The sequence below is a fragment of the Sminthopsis crassicaudata genome, chromosome 1 (genome assembly GCF_048593235.1).
Source record: "Sminthopsis crassicaudata isolate SCR6 chromosome 1, ASM4859323v1, whole genome shotgun sequence".
Lineage (NCBI taxonomy): Eukaryota > Metazoa > Chordata > Mammalia > Dasyuromorphia > Dasyuridae > Sminthopsis > Sminthopsis crassicaudata.
In genome coordinates, this window is record NC_133617.1 from 410,820,619 (window position 1) to 410,838,090 (window position 17,472).

Genomic DNA, 17,472 nt, shown 5'->3' on the forward strand with positions numbered 1-17,472 from the left:
GATTTGGCAAGCATTTATTAAGCACCTATTTTGGCAGATGAATAGTGATGTGAAGAGGGTGTTGGATCTGGAATCAGGAAAATCTGAGTTCAAATATGGTCCCAGATGCTTATTAATTGTGTGGCCTTTAGTCTCTTTACCTCTGTCTGCCTATACAGGACAAATAAGACTACTTGTAGACACAGATATGCCAGTTTGATTGAAGAATATATGAGATAGGATCTATGATGAATAAATCTGGAAAAATTAATTGAAACTATATTGTGAAAATCTTTAAAAGTTTTGAGTAGGAGAGTGACATGGTCATACCTATCTGTGAGGTTTATAAATTTGTCAGCCATACGGAGGAAACAGGGAGGACAATTAGGAAGCTGTTCCAATGATGCAGCCATAGTGATCCCTTAATTCATGAATGATGTTGGAAAGAAATGAAATACTGAAAATCACCAAAAGTCTAACAAAAGAGGAAATTCCCTCTGTTCTAACACAGTAATAATATATAACAAGGACACAATGGCATTTCACTTCTCTGAATGTGGGGGATGCCTTGTCTTGGAGTGACTTACCTGGTCTCAGTCATTTATCAAGTCCAAGAGGCCACAACTACACCTTTTGTGGCTCCAGGTGAGGCAGGAACTGCATCAAGGAAGATGAGGTTAATCAAATTGGTGGAGGGAGGAAGCTGTGTCAGCGAAACAAGGGATTATTTTATCAGGAAAATTCTGGTCATATCACAGATATTGACCATTTAAACCAAAAGATAAGAGGGATGTTAGGCTATAAAATATCTGGTAATTGATTAGCTATTGGGCATGAAATAGGAGGAGGAGATTGAAGAATCAAAGAGAATATTGTTGTTGTGATATTGGGTGAGCTTAATAATAGTAAGATTCTCAACAGAAATAGGTAAATTTGGAAGAAGGATAAGTTTGGTAGGATTCCATTTTAAATATGCCGAGTTTGAGATGCCTAAGAGACATTTGGGAGGGGATATCCAGCAAGTAATTGGTGATTTAGTCATGGACTCAGCAGAGATATGAGAGCTGAATATGTAGAATAAAATTAGACTTATTGGAATTGATAAGATATGAATATATACTTGTGTGTATTTGTGCTTGTGTGTGTGAGAGACAGAGACAGAGAGATAGAGAGAGAGAGAAAGAGAGGGAGAGAGAGAAAAAAAAAGGGAGAGAGAGAGAGAGACAATGATCTAGCGAAAGAAATTGAATAAAAGCAGCCAAAGGAATTGAATATCCTGCAGAATATAGTATCTATCAAACCCAGAGATAAAAAGTATCCAGAAATGGACAGTGAATAATGCCAAATATTGCATAGAGGTTTTAATTTTTTGTATTACTATTAAATGTACCACTTTCTAGTAATTCTTTTGCAACTTCAAACTCATCCTCCACTTCTTCCTCTACCTTTCACCCCACCATCCACCTATTTGATCAGTTACCAAGACCTATCATGTCTACCTCCACAGGATTTTTCATATTTCTTTCCTTTCTATTCACAGAAACCACCTTATTCAGACCCTCATCACATCTTACTGCAACATAGATATTTGATTCCCCCCCAACCTTACCAATAACTAGTTAACTATCTTAAGAAGTTTTCCAAGTCTATAGAGTAGGAGGCATAATTTAAATTAGTTTCTTTGTGTTTTTAAGGGGCTATTTCAATATTTGATTCTCTTTGAAACAGCACAAAGTGCTTCATGCTTATTTTGAGTTTAATTTTGCCTGTAGGCTAACTAAAATAAACAACAGTGAAGTATAATGTTCCTAAATAATCCCATAGTTTTTCAAGGGCTCTTCAGTGATGAAGAGCATCGGGCTGTGTGCTTGTTCTCTCCCACTGACTTAACACATTGTTTATGCTGCCTAGAACAGTTTTCTTTAATTGATACTTGGCTTGATATCCTTTTAAGTTATTAAAAATTGAAGATGCTCATTAAATAAGGGATTAGAAGACATGGTAGATGTGGCTAATTATTAAAGGCTCAAGAAGGGGACATTAAATGTATTTTATCTGAGACTTTAGTGGAGTGTTAAAGTAAATGAACGGTTTTGTGATAAAATAGTTGGAATTAATCAATTGAACAAAGCTATTGAGTGGTTGTGTGAGTAAGCCTGGATTTTTAAGGTGTTTGTGAGCAATCAAATTTATAGAACTTCAGTTGCTATATATCTCCTTAACATTAAACTCATTGGTTTAGGAAATCTGAGACTAATAAAAATAGAATGTATTGAATTATTTAAGGTTTAGAGATATTATTTTACTCACAATTTTGAGTTAGGTGCTATAATTATATCCTTTTACAAATGAGAAAATTGAAATTGAAAAAAGTTAAGGGACTTACCCAAAATTTCAGAGCAAACTAAATGACTGAAACAGGAATTAAACTCTGGCTGGACTCTAAATCCAACACTAAGCATTGTGCCACCTGCTTCCTTGTATTGCTTGAGACCAGACTTGGGTATCCCATGAGCTTGGTGGGTAGAATGAGCCTTGTGCTCAAAATCAATAGGTCCAAAGTAGAATTGATATCACGATCCAATAGCATATTATAAATGGAACTTCAGTGAGCTGTTCTAGAAGCCTGCACTTGGAGAAGCATTATTCCAATCTTTCAACTTCTTGAATTTTTCAAACTTCCCCCCCTACCTCTCTCTGCTCCTGTCACTTTTCCTCCATACCAATGATGTCCTATTTTTGCATACTGGCTAATAAGGAATGCTGGTTATTGACAGCACCATTTCTGATTTGGAGGATTAGTTATATGAGATGAAGGTTTTCATCACTTAGGTCACCAGTTCAAACATGGCTGCAGGTAGGCAATGACTAAAAGTTATTCTGGACTGACAGCTGTTTTGTAGCATGCATGCAATGACAATTTCTTAGTCTTCTTCCAGCTATGGATTGATCTTTGCTACAGATTGCAAATAGCCTTTCTAGTTGGAATTCTGCAGAACACTGAGGATCAGGGTTGAGTCATCCCAGAGATTAAAATAACATGTTCTTGAATTAAGTGCATTGGCAGGCTTCTTGTGTGAAAAGAGGGTTTTTATCCATGTAAGAAAAATAATACTGAGCCAGATTCTCCCCAGAGTCTTAAGTCACTCTCTGATTATAAGGTCATTAACTAGTCTAGGTCACTAGGGTACCATTTTAGTAGATATGACTCCAATCATCTAATGTCTCAGATATGCCCTGTTCTTGGGTCTTCAATAATTAGCCGCTTGGACCAAAGCTCCTAATCTCTTATTTAATGAGCATCTGGAGCAATTTTTAATACACTTCTGATTTATTCTTGGGGAGTGATTTAAACCTTGGGGAATACCTGAATCAGCAGATTTAGACCAGAGGAGATACTAGTGACTTCCAGCACAAAAACTACATAAATCAGAGAAGAAACCCCAAAGTCAGCCAGCCAACCCCTAAACCAAAGTAGAACAGAAAGGAGGGGAAAAAAACCAGTCTGTGAGTAGAATGGAATGATGAGGAGAGCCTAAACTGTAAGGAGAATTTTAACAAAGTATTCTATGATTTAATCTTGCCCTTTCATTGTCCAATTCTTTTTATCAGATTATATTATTATAAGAAATACAATAACATGTATGGATGTATGGCTTCTGGATTAAACCTTATGCAGATGGAATGAAACATGGAGGTGGCTTTCAAAAACACAATTTAATCTTTTTACTTAGTTTCTTTAAAAAAAAAAAAAAATCATTATCAAGAAAGAGTGCTTATAGCCCCTGAAATTCTAATTTAATCATTTAGTCAATCCCTTTGGCCTCTCAGGCCATTTAAATCAAACCATTAAAAGCAGTAAATTACAGCTTCAGGCACTGTACTAACCAGGATCAGTAGAGGGTAGTAGAGAGCTATTCAAGTCAGGGCACATATCCTTCTCTAAAAGATTTAACCCGGGGGGTCATTTCTCAATTTAGTTTGGGAAGACACTAGAATGGCATTGGGACAGTATGGACATCAAGCCAACAAGGAGAATGCTGAGAATTCTGATTAGGGATTAGGAAGTTGGGGGTGGAGGGTATTTGGGGAAAGGATTGATCCAAAAGGTAAAAGCCAAAGAGCAGGACTGGAGGTTAAGTCAGAGTAAGAGGCTAGGGTGGAGACTTACAGGGGAGAAAGCTTATTTGACAAGATCAAGTTGGAATGATCCCTTTGGTCCCTGAGAGAGAAAATTGTAGAGGGCTTTGCCCAGGTCTGAAGTTGTGGCCTACTTGATCTTTAAAAGAATTCTTCCTTCCCAGATCTGAGATCCACCAACTCTGATTTTGTTTTTTTTGTTCAGTTATGACCCCATTTGGGGTTTTCTTGGCAAAGATACTAGGGTGGTTTTACATTTCCTTCTCTAGCTCTTAATTTGACACATGAGGAAACTGAGGAAAATTGGGTCAAGTGATTTTCCTTACTAGACATTTCAGACTAGACAGTCTGAAGTTGGATATGAATTCTTGTCTTCCCTATTCGAGACCTGGCTGTGCCATTTGGCTGCCCTCATCAGCTAAAATCTGACAAAGGCAATCTTCAGTCTTTATTCAACTATGTTAGCTTCCAAAGATTCGTGGCTAGCATTCTCAGATCATTGCTATAAAATATTTTCTGTTGAATGTCCCACCTAAAGAGCCTGGCTACTGAGATTTATCAAATATAAGTCATATCAGTTCACATAGAGAGGATCATTCAATGTTTAAAACCACCTTGTTTAATTCATTTCTGAGAAAGAATGTCATTTCTTTCCCCTGTGAAACTGTTATGAAGGCTTAGCTTGAAGCCCCTCTATTGAGGAAGAACTCAACACCTCCTGACATATCGACTGTGGCCACTTTTGGAGAGCTAAATTTTTTGTATACAGAGCCCAAATGACCTCTCCTGCCACTTGATCCATTACATCTGATTTTGTTCTCAGGAGTAAACACAGTTCTTTTAAAAAAACCCCAAAACCCCCCAAAAAACCCTGTATTCAAATCTTGACTGTACGGCTAATTCTCCATATAACCCTGGGCCTTTGTCTTCCTGGGTGGGATACAGCCTCTTCTTTATCTAAGTCTATGATCCTAAGCCCATTTATGCATATCAGAACCATTTATGCTATTTATGATGTATCCAAAAACTTCTCAAGACCTTTGCAAAAATTCTCAGTTTCTCTGGTGTGGAACAGAGACTGTTGAATTTGGAGCCAGGAACACTTAACTTCTGATTCTGACTCTGATACTTACTACGTTAGTGTTCATATTTAAAGTCACTTAATTTCTCTAGCCTCAGTTTCTTCATTTCTATAAAGGGGATGTTAGTAGTATGTATATGAAAGAGTTGTTAGGGGATTCAAAGGAAATGTTTGTAAAGCGATATTTAAATTAGAAAGCATTGCTTAAATATCATTATTATTATGTAGAATCATATCAATAAATTTCCAATGAAAACAATTTTAGTAGCTGTGCCCTTGTTTTTGCAGTGTCCCACTATAATTTTTTCTGTCATGAATAGGAAAGTGTTAGCTTTTTTACGCCTCAATTGGACAATGAAAATGGGTTAGTGATGGGTAGGAAAAAAAAATAACTATACCTGTAGAAGGAAAGGCACCATAATTTTCAGTACTCAGGAAGAGTTTCTAGGGAAGCAGATGTTGTTGGGAGCCATGGGGGTGAATGCAATCAGGCAGCCAATGCTGCTCACATAAAAGCAGAGCATGTAATCATAGCTATTCGAGAATCTATGATAAACACTCCCAATACACCTGAGCATGGTGTATCTTCCAGCTGTAACTAAAGCTGGTCAAGCTGTTGTGGCGCAACTCCTTGGGGTGTCCAATATAAAATGCACAATAAGAACGTCTCTGAAAACAGCCAGATGGGCCCATTGTCCCAGGCATCTTCATGGCATACAGCTTCTGGAAGAGGGCTAGAAGAAGAACAGAACAGTTCTTCTTAGCCTACAGATTTGGGGATGCTGAGGGCCCTGATATGCTGTGGTGCCTTTAAGACTACCCCATTGAGGTTTAAGTCACTGTGTTCCATTTGGATATAAGAAAATGTTGACAGCTAAAAAAAGTAATAAAAACAATCAGAACAGTAGCTGGTGCTCCTAGAGTGTTTTAAGGTTTGAAAGTACTTTCCATATATTATCTCATCTGTATCACAATTGTGAGGTGGATACTATTATTATCCCCATTTTGCAGATAAAGGGAAAAAAAAACTGATACAGGTTAAATAACTCAAGTATTTGATGAAACACACCATTCTTTACACTTGAATCCCTTGACCTCTGATCATATTGCCAAATGTAGCTGCAGTAAATCTAGTCCAAAACGAAATTAATTTCCTTTCTTTCTAAACCCTCTCCTCCCTATTTTTGTTGAGGGCACCATCTTTTCAGTCATCCAGGCTCACTACCAAGATATTATCCTCAAATCTTCACTTGAATTCATGCCTCAAAACCTATCTGTTGTCAAATTCTATTGATTCTACTTTTGTAACATCTCTTTGAGAAGGCAATCTATATTCAATAGGTTCCTCAAGTTCTTTTCTCTCATTCTCTTCTTAATTTAACTGTTGATAGGTGGATTAAGACCTCATCATTGAACCCAATTTGTAAAGTAACTAACTCTCTTCAAAGTAACTAACTCTCTTTTAATGGCCAAATCAAATAGCCTTTTAAAAATTATCCTTCTTATCCTCTTTGATCTTGTCTAGAATTCTCTCCTTGATGATATTTTCTCTCTAGGTTTTCATGAAATTATTCTCTCCTTGTTCTCCTACATTTCTGAGTGCTTCTTAGTCTCCATTGCTGGATCTTTATCTAGGATATGAATGCTGAGTATTCCACAAGGCTCTGACTAGGGTTATCTTCTCCTTTCCTTCTATAGTATTTCATTTCATGATCTCATTACTTTTGGTAGAGTTAATGATGCTCTCTATACTAATGATTCTAATATCTTTTTCAGCCCTAACCTCTCTCCTGATCTCTAGTCTTTCATCATTGAGTCCACTATGGACACTTCAAACAGAACATGCCCCAAATTGAAATCATTATCTCCCCTTCCACCCCTGCCCCCACAAACCCAACCCTTCCTTCTCTATTATTTTTTATGATATCATCATCTTTCTATTCATACACACAAATGGCAAATCAAGGCCTGTCAATATTTTGCAATATCTCCCACATATACCCTCATACTTTACTCTGATACTGCCAGCTGTTAGTTCAGATGTTCATTACCTCATACTTGTACCATTCCAAGAGGCTGCTGGTTAAGCTGCCTACCACATAGCTTCCCCCTTCTTCCAATCTATCCTCCATTCAGTTGTAAGATTGATCTTCTTGAGTCTCTGAAAGCAATCACCACAATGAGAGCAGAAAATCATACACATTTTTGTCAACATCAGATATCTTTGTCAAGTGGTTAGATACACTAGCCAATTCAATTCAATACAGTTAACATTTATTAAGTGCCTAGTATGTATTAGGCATTATACTAAGCTCTGGGGTTAAAAAAAAAATGAAACAAAAAGACAGTTTCTGCCTTTTAGGAGATTATAATCTAATAAAGGAAACAACATCAAACAAATATATGCAAAGCAAGCTATAAAATGAATAAATAAAGAATAAATAAAAGAGAGAAAATACTAGAATTAAGAGGCATTAGGGAAAACTTCCTGTAGAAGCTCCCTTTTAATTGGGACTTAAAACCAGGGAGGTCAGTACATAGAATGGAGGAAGGAGAGCATTCCAATCATGGGGAACAATTAAAGAAAATGCAGAGAGCTGAGAGATGACTTGTCATGTTTGTGGGATAGTCAGTGTCACTGAATCAAGCATAAGTGTTTAGGAGTAAGATGTAAGAAGACTGGAAGTATATGAGAGCTTATGACAAACAGCAAATTTTTTTATTTGCTCCTGAAGGCAAGGGGAAGCTATGGGTTGATATGATCAGCCAGTGTTTTGAGAAAATCACTTTCATGGTTAAATGGAGAATAAATTGAAGTGAGGAGAGACTTGAGGCAGGCAGATATACCAGCACTCTTGTAATAATGAGATCTTGTACTAGAGTAGTGGCAGTCTGAGAAGAGAAAAGGGGGCATTTTCGAAAGAGCTGCACTCAATCCATTGTGCTTCCTGACTGCCTGACTGCTTTTAATCCTGATTTTCCATGACAGCCCTAAAATGTCTGAAAATAGTCACTGTGTTTTTAAAATCTAGCATGATTTTAATAGCAAAGGTGAAACCAACTCAGGAGTTTAGAATGCAATTTAGATCTTTACTAAATTTATTTTTAAAATTATAATATCAGCTAATTTGTAAAATCTTACAGGAAAAGATGGTTATGATTGACATTAGTTCATAAGATGAAGACAAGTGGCAGAAAGAAAAATGAAATTGCAGAAAGTTTGGTGTGAGACATAAGCCAGATCATTCAAAAAATATTTAAGGTTAAAACTTGAAGTAGCACAACAGATTAAAAATTCAAAAATATCTGTGAACATTTCCATAACAATTTTCTTTATCAATGAGAGTGGAGTCACTATATTTGGACATAAAAATCAGAACCCTTAGTGTGTTCAATGAAGAAGCAACTAGATGAGATCAAGTATAGCCAAAAGGGATATTTATAGAAGAGGATGCTACTACTGACTTCCTCTTTCCTATTGATTTCCCTGGCTTCCTGTAAGTCTCAACAAAATCTTATCTTTTATAGAAAACATTTCCTAACCAGCCTTAATTCTAGTACCTCCCCCTTCTTAATTATTTCCTATTTATCCTGTACATAACTTGATTTGAATATATTTCTTTGCATGTTGTTTTTCCTTTTAGATTATAAGCTCCTTGTGAACAAAGACTTTTTTTTTTTTGCACTCTCAACACTTAACATAATGCCTGGCACATAGTAGACACTTAATAAATATATATTGAATGATATAACATGGAAGGCATTGAAGATTGAATTCTTAGTTTATTGATTCTTTCAAAACTATTTGGGGAAAAATAATCAGGAGACAATCAATATCCCCTGCCCCATATGCTTCCTTTCTTATCTTGACAAAAACTAAAAAAAAAAAAAAAAAATGTTCTTGCTACACATAAAGGAATCCTTGATGAAAATGTGAAAAAAGGACAAAGAAGCTTGCACAAATTATATTCCCTTGCAGACCACATCTTTACAGTCACATAATTGCCTGCCATCTTTAGAAGAATTTGGCAATAAAGCCACAACTCTACTTTTTTTTTTAACACACAAAATATAACTTTTCTGAATAAGTTTACATTAAAATCATGCTATATTTTAAGAAGATCTTGACAGTTGTTTACAAACATTTGAAGGGCTGGCATATGGAAGTGGGATTGGAAGCAACTACCTATTATAGTGGATATAGGGCAGAACACAGAATGAGGAAGATCTGAGTTCAAATCTACCCTTAGTCTCTTATTAGCTGTGTGATCTTAAGTAAATAACAACCTTCTGATCCCTCTATTTCCTCATCCATAAAACATGAATAATAACAGTATTTTTCTCCTGGGGTTGTGGTAAAGATGGAATAGAAAATATTTTTAAGTGCTTGCAAAATATAAAGCACCACATGTCATTGTCACCATCATCATCATTGCATTGTATTTGATTCCAGAGACAGAACTAGAGTCAAAGAGGAAAATTTAGTCTTCACTTCAAGAAATTCTTCTAATAATTAGGATCTAAGATAAAAGGGCTACTTGGGAAGTGGTGTTTTCACTATCTTTGAAGGTCTTCAAGTGAAGGCTGCATGGCAACTTGGCCAGAATGTTGTAGAAAAGATTCTTTTTAGATACATATTGTCCTAGATGAGTGGTAATGGTCCTTCCAACTCTGAAATTCTGAGATCCTGTGATTCTGTGAAGATAGTGTTATTGAATGATAAGCACAAATGAGAGAATTTTATTCAATGATTATGTTATGATTAATATCAATGAGGACATAAATTAAAGAGTGCAATTACCTAAGCTATTTGCTACTGTCATAAAAAGATGTCCATGGCTTCCATCTTCTCTTGTGAAATTTGTAATGGCATCATAGCCAGTCAACAAAAGATCTAGGTTACCACGAAAAAAGTAGATGAGACTCAAAACCACTTCAGGTTTGGTTTTACCATCTACACAACAAAAAATAAATTTATGAAGAAAGACTACTTTTTAGACTATGATAGGCATTTGGATAGACACTCTATTGAATTGACCTATCAATATTTCAATCATCATGTTACAATTGACAAACTAATCATCCTCTACAATAAAAAGCTTATAAGATAAAAAGTAGGAACATCAACACAGTGAAAGCAAAGCAGCAAGCCTCTTGAAGGTTTCATCAGAATGTCAGTGTTACATAAGAATCTTAAACTTTATCTCCATAACTAAAATGAAAATCCGTAGGAAGTGTTGTTCTTTAAAAGACTCAATTGCCTGTATGTCACACAATTAGCAATTCATTTTGTTTGAAAGTATCTCCTACAATCACAAACTTTTCAGACTTCAGGTTAAATGTCATTCTGTAGATAAAGTATCCCATATAAAAATGTTTCTTAAAAATAATATAATTTTGGATTAAATTATTTAATAATAAGTATGTTAGATGTTTAGTGGAACTATAGATACATACACTCATATACATATATACATATATACGTGTGTGTGGAGAGGTATGTGTTTGTGCGTGTATTTTTTCTCCTTTGCTAAAAGTATAATTTGGTAACTAATATTTCACTCTATTAGAACAGAATGATACTTGAGTTCAGAAAACAACTTATGTAACTGAAACAGAACATTTGTGTACTTTCCAGGTGGTTCTTGCTTGAGAAAACTATACTATCCTAAATTTAATTCAGATTGTATAACTTAAGCCATTGGAACCCAAATGTTACCCTCATCACAGAAATATCTACTATACTGAAAATTACCTTACCTTCCACTGTAATCACCCTTTTGATTAGGACTCTATCTTGAAAGAATACTTTCCATTAGTTGGTTTGAGTCTGGATAAAATAATTATGTGAAAGCCCAGAACTTTTCAGTGTATAGTTTTTTCTTTTTTATCCTGGGTAAGTTCCCTAATCCAGTTTAACTCCAAAGTTAATTATGAGAGGAATACTTACTTGTTTTACTATCCTTCTACTCATTTTGGATTAATCACTTCAGACCTTGGTGGAAAACTGTAGCAATTTAATACAAACAAGGAGCTATTCTAGCTTTCTGATAGTCCATGTAGTCCTCTATTCTTTTGATTTTTCACAATATGTTTTCTGAATTTCTGAACCTTGTCTTGCTTCACTTCTTGTCTTACTAATCATTGAACTCAACTAAATTGTAAACCTGTTATTCTAGATTAGTTCTATAGGAATCAAATAACTCATTAGGCTCCTATTAAATTATTCGTTCAATTTCTTCAATTCTTCAAAACTGGGAGTATTATGGGGGCAACTAGGTGGTGCAGTGGAGAGAGCACCAGCCCTTAAGTCTAAAGGACTTGAGTTCAAATCTGGTCTCAGACACTTAACACTTCCTAGCTGTGTGACCCTGGGCAAGTCAACCCCAATTGCCTCAGCAAAAGAAAGAAAGAAATAAACAAAACGACATCAACAACAAAAAGCTATGAGTATTAAGCAGTAAATAAGATTTTATTAAGAACCTTCTATGTGTCAGATCCTATTATTTTCTTAATAACTTTTTCATATTTCCAGTATGGGTATGAAAATGCTGTTAAGAGCTAACTCTTGATATATCTAAATTTGCCCCCAAATAGGCTTCCCTCTTTTGCCAGAAGGGCCATCTAATTGAGATGATTCTTATAATTTCCTACTATTAATTTTCTAATGACTACAAAAGGCACCCATACTTGATCATCCCTGAAATTATAAGGGTGCATCTTAAATTCAAGTCTATATAACCAAGGATGGACAATAATTATTCTAAATGACCATGAAAGATAATCTATAAGAGATTAACAGAGAAATAACATCCTACAAAGTTATCATAGTTACATCTATGATTTTCTTAAGTTATCTTTTCACTTGACTCCTCAAGGGCTGACTCTTAAGCAATTGTCTTATCAAAGCTTAATCTTGGGTTATTTCAGAATTGCCTTATCATTATAGGTTTACTTATACTAGAAAAGTGATTTCCTCTTTCTAGAGATAATATCAAGAATAGTCATAGCATGAGAGATTCCTGAGAAGCAAAGAAAATACCAACCATTTTTTTTCCCTATGGGTCAAAGGACTTGGAGAAACACAGAGACATATCACTATTGAATGAAATGAGGTGAGATCTTTCAAGACAGTTGTGAAAATTGAGTAAGGCTTCATCTACTTCAGAGTTTGAGTAGGCCTGAAGGACTCTGAAGATAGAGTCAAGGACAGAATTGTGTTCCCCTCCCATGATATCATTTCCTCCCTATTTCAGCCAAATATGGACAACTATGTACTTATTGGTCAAGTTCAATTTCGTGGGTAGATCTCTCGTTTAGAATGTAAGGCTCTGAGCCAATGAGGATGAGAGTCAGTGGTGGGAGGGGGTGTTTTGCTTTAGGGATTAAAGGTGCTGTCCTGCCCACAGGAGGCTCTTCCTCTCTTCAATTGTCTGCTTGAAGGGTGGGATGCCCTTCTCTGGAGAATGTACAATAAACTTTGCTAGAGCTCTCTCCAGCTTTTTTTTATTAAATGATGACCCCTCACCATTTTTGTATCACACAGTTGGGGGCTAGTCCGGGATTCATTACTTGATGAATAAGTGAACTCCTGGGTGCTAGTGGGGAGGCGCCCTGCCCTGATTTAGGCAGCCTGCCAGCGTCCAGGGGCTTCTTGTTCCCCAAGGTAAAATGGGCCTGAAGTGGAGAAACTCAGAGAAAATCAAAGTGAGAAACTCCGCAGTAAAATCCCAACCCATTGGTGGAGGACAGATCAGTTAAGTAATTTGCTGCGCAGCAACCCAGAGATAAGCCTCTTGTGAGTCTCTTGAGTCTAGTTATAGGTTCCGGAGGGATGCTCTGGACAGGAAGATAGGCTAGGCCTTCTGGGTGACTGGAGTCAGTTGGCTACAACTGACGTGTTTGGGCGTTTAGGAGTTTATTAAACTCCTTCTAAATTCAATGGGTGTGGCCTGGTCCTAGCCAGCCCTTGCAGAGAGAAATGAGAAAAATATCAGAAAATACCAGTAGATAGTCCCTTGGGAGATAAATTAAGTAATTGGAACAAACTGCCAAAATATGAGAAAAAAAAAAAAAAAGCAAGAAAAAGATGATAAGGTATTGTTGTTTTGTTGCAGACTGGGTGTGCCAAAAGGATTAAATAGTGTATCTGAGAGGATTTAATTCCATTAGCCCTTCTAGGGGCCTTCGGTCAGGGAGGAGAAATATGTCTATTTTGAATTCTCTTCTCACAAGAGTGAGGTTCAGCTATGGAGGAGTGGGAAAGAAGAAATATCCCTTAGTAGATCCCATTTGGGAGCAATAACCCTGCACATTGGGAAGTATGTGGGATTGATCCAGTGAAGATGGTGGCTTCCTTCCTTTTCCTCCCATGTGTCCTGAGTGCATCAGGGCCATATGGGCCAGGAGAAAGAAACTGCTATTTAGTGAAATTCATTGTTTTAAATATGATGGCAAAGTAGTTTTATATTATTGGGAATTTAAAGCTGTGTTTGGGATTTTAAGTGAAAATATAGGTTATTAAAAAAAATGCTGGTGGCTTAACTTAGGGGAGGTTGTGGTTGTATCTCCCTACTTAGATGGTAGTTGTTTTCTAGAGGTATTGGGTAATTTGTAACTGAGCTATGCCTTAAGTCTTTGTCAGCTCTGTTGGGCATGTATTAAGTTTTATGAAATTTGGGTCAGTTATTTGCAAACCTTGAAATGTAAAGTTTAAAAATATATACATATGTATTTACTTAATGACATGGGACAAGAAAGATTGATTTTCAAAAGCAATTAATAGTTTAAATGGAGCTATGATAGATTGGGTCAGGAAGCATGGTGGTGTGGGGGAAGGGTGACCATGTGGAGAGGGACCTGGTCAGGTATTCTAGATATTAATTATTTCTACTGTTTAAAGGAACAGCCTACATTTATATGGTGTTAATAACTGAATGTTTTATTTTTATTTTTCAAGTCTATAGCTGTTCTAAGGAGTTTGTTGGAACTGTAAGTTTTCTGAAAGCAATTCATTTCTACTAAGATCTCATCTGACTAAAGCAAATTATTTAATGTTTATTTATGTGCATGATAGCCTCCTTGTTTAAAGATTATTTTAATCTGATCTGATAATTTGCTAGGGTTATTTGCAAAAATTTAATCTTTTTTCAGAATGAAGAGAGTATTAATGTTAAATCTGAAAGATCTGAAAGTTTCTTTTCTGTGGAAACGGGATGGACAACATGCGATTTAGAATTTTTCTTTGTATTGAGTATTTTGAAGGCAAAATAATCTGTAATGTTAAACCTAGAACCATCTACTTAGATATAAAAGATAAGCTGTATAATCTGAACTTTCTAAAATGAATCTTTTACTGTGATTCTTGAGAACTAGATTCACCCGAAGCCTTGTTTAATGATAATTGTTGTAGGAGATAAAATCTTTTGGGATTGTAGCTAATATTTATGCCCCTGATTTTTTCCTCTTCTGCCTGTAATCAGAGCAAGTGGTCAGTGAAATATAAAGTACTGGGACCACTCCCACTTGCTTTTCTTTTTAAGACAAAGCTGGCAATCTCTGGAATCCCAATCCTAGACTCCTGACTATATTGTCTTCAGATGAGTTTTTCATGTTTTGCATGATCATGGGGAGGGGCAATGTGGAAAGAACTTTTGACACTCAAACAATCCCCTATTAAATATGCAGAGAAAATGAAATGAAGGGGTATTCAAGTTAGAACAATATTAAATCAGAGGGCTAGGAGATGGCTCACAGATTCCAGAATGTTGAAATACTATTAGAGGCAATACTATTAGAAAAGGATGATCTATAATCACCCAAGATCATAATCTTAATCCTGCTTCCTTTTTCTCCCTTGGAGAACAGAACTATTGCTGTATAAAACTCTTTGACTATTGCTATTTCAGGAAATTTACTAGTCTGTTATATAGAATCTGATAATTTCTGTAAACAGGGAGGGGAAGGAAACTGAGATTTCAACTGGTCAGGAAATTGGGAAAAAACTGATGTCTTATTCCAGTACAGGCTGAATTGGAAACTATGCTAATAATTCTGGGGTTATTGGGGAGAAATTGGTCCTTGCCACAAGTCCTTGCCTTTTCTAGTTTTAGTCTGGTTTATTATTGTCCTGACTCAGTTTCCTTAATTATCTTGACTCGGTTTCCCTAATTTACCTGACTCAGTACTGCCTCAGTTTCCCTGCCTCTTAGTTCTTCAAAACCCTCTCCCTGCCTCTTTATCAGAATATTTGATAAGATCTTATGTTTCAGAATAGCAGAATGTCTCTCCCATCCCAAGCTATGGGAATCCCTTATCAAGACTTCTTGAATTCTCTTGTGTGGAATTAGACATTCTGTATATGATTGTATTTGCATTGGGCATTTTTAAAAACAAACTGATTTGTATGAATAATGTTCACTTATGAAAGATCTACTTGGACATGAACTCATTGGGACAAATTCTTTATTGTTATCAACATAAGATTATGACAAATATTTGTTTAGAATTTATGTATGGTCCTTCTAGGATGGTAAATGGGAAAAAGAAAAATGGGTTTGCTGGAACTTCCACTGTTACCAAGGGCAGAATACCTGCCCATTGGTCAGATCAAACTTGTGAATTGTATGCTTTAAATCAAGGGTTGAAATTATTGTGGGCCAAGGAATGGGAGCCAGTAAAACAGTGACAACAGGAACCAAAAGGGGATAAGGAATTTGATAGGGAATGTGAAGTTATGTTACAAAAATTTGAAGAGATCTCAATGTACAAATAAGAGGAGGGACTGAATGAGATGAGGTGAGATCTTTCAAGACAGTTGTGAAAATCGAGTAAGGCTTCATCTACTTCAGAGTTTGAGTAGGCCTGAAGGACTCTGAAGATCTAGTCAAGGACAGAATTGTGTTCCCCTCCCATGATATCATCTCCTTCCTATTTCAGCCAAATATGGACAACTATGTACTTATTGGTAGATCTCACCCAATGAGGATGAGGGTCAGTGGTGGGAGGGGGTGTTTTGCATTAGGGATTAAAGGTGCTGTCCTGCCCACAGGAGGCCCTTCCTCTCTTTGTTTGTCTACTGGAAGGGTGGGACACCCTTCTTGAGAGAATGTACAATAAACTTTGCTTTGTTTCTAGAACTCTCCAGCTTTTTTATTGAACAGTGACCCCCCCACCATTTCCGTACCACACACTATCCTGGAAGTTTCTTGAGGATCTCAGAAAATGCAGCAATATCTTTTCGGAACCTTGAAGTATTGTGAGGGTCTGAATCCTTGTCTATCTTTTCTTTGCTATAGCTTACAAATCTCAGTTCCACTATCTCTTCCTGTTGAGGTGTCTACAGAAAACTATTGTGAAGTTAACTCTTCCCTCACCCCCTTTTGTCCACTACCAGATGTAGGGCTTTTTTCTATAAATCATTTATAAGTCATCATAGAGTTTCTTCTTGATTATATAGTTATGAAAAAATCAACTACTTTTTAAAGAAACCCATTCCATTTTTAATTTTGGATAATCTTGCTATTTTCTCTAGCACTTGTGAATTTGGTTTTTAGAGGACAGCTGCTATCTTAGGTTGTAGGAATAACAACATGAGTTTACACTCCAAACACTATATCTCAGAAATCTTCCAAATATGTTTCTCATTAACAACCAGCCAGTAGAGAGAAGTAGCTCTTAGTAAAGGCATTTTCTAAGATGGTGGTATAATAAGAACAATAATTACAAAATATTTCACCCTTAAACCTTAGGTACATCCTCCCCTTAATGAATATAAGATAAGAATAACGACAAACACTTCTAATACAATGGTAGTGGGGTAGAAATGTAGGGAACACACTAATTACCAAGGCAACCAATAATTTCTTTACTGATATATGTAAAAATCATTTTTCTCCTAGTGAAGTCAAGTTAACAATTATTACATATAAAATGCTATGAACAAATAGAAGCAGAAAGAAGGACAGTCGCCATTAGAAAGTAATGGGGAAAGATAAAGTAGGAAGCTGAAAACAAGAAGGATATGCATGCAAGTTTGTGAAAGTGAAAGTCTGGAGAATTCAGCCATGAGAGGAATGAAGACGTAGAGGGCTCAGATAACTTCCTTAAAATGGAATCAACTACAGGAAGAGGCCATAGGGATGAAGGTACTTCGATTGTGAGAAATTCAAGTATACAATGAATTTCCAAGTTTGAAGAGGTTTCTGTGGCTTACATGGTAGAGTAAGTTCAGAGAAGCAAAAAGTTCTCAAGATTCACTATCATTGGTTCAG